Raw genomic sequence first — 857 nt, forward strand, 5'->3', positions numbered from 1 at the left:
TGGCGCATGTGTATTGACTACAGAAGGCTCAATACAGCCACCAGAAAAGATCATTTTCCTTTACCATTCATAGACCAAATGCTAGAAAGATTAGCTGGCCATGATTATTACTGCTTTTTGGATGGCTATTCAGGCTACAACCAAATTGCAATGGACCCTCAGGACCAAGAGAAAACATCATTCACTTGCGCTTCTGGCGTGTTTGCCTATAGGAGGATGCCTTTTGGTCTGTGCAATGCACCTGCAACCTTTCAGAGGTGCATGCTCTCTATCTTCTCAGATATGGTAGAGAAATTTCTGGAAGTCTTCATGGATGACTTTTCAGTATATGGAAACTCATTTAGCTCCTGTCTTAATCACCTAGCACTTGTCTTGAAAAGGTGCCAAGAGACTAACCTGGTTTTAAACTGGGAGAAATGTCACTTTATGGTGACTGAAGGAATTGTCCTTTGGCACAAAATTTCAAGCAAGGGAATAGAGGTGGATAAGGCAAAGGTAGAGGAAATTGAAAAATTACCACCACCTGCCAATGTTAAGGCAATCAGAAGCTTTCTGGGGCATGCAGGATTCTACAGAAGGTTCATAAAGGATTTTTCGAAAATTGCAAAACCTTTGAGTAACCTGCTAGCTGCTGACACACCATTTGTGTTTGACACACAATGTCTGCAGGCATTTGAGACCCTGAAAGCCAAGCTAGTCACAGCACCAGTCATCTCTGCACCAGAATGGACATTGCCATTTGAACTAATGTATGATGCCAGTGACCATGCCATTGGTGCAGTGTTGGGACAAAGGCATAACAAGCTTCTGCACGTCATTTATTATGCCAGCCATGTTCTAAATGACGCACAGAAGAA

Source organism: Arachis duranensis, chromosome 8, assembly GCF_000817695.3.
Source record: "Arachis duranensis cultivar V14167 chromosome 8, aradu.V14167.gnm2.J7QH, whole genome shotgun sequence".
Lineage (NCBI taxonomy): Eukaryota > Viridiplantae > Streptophyta > Magnoliopsida > Fabales > Fabaceae > Arachis > Arachis duranensis.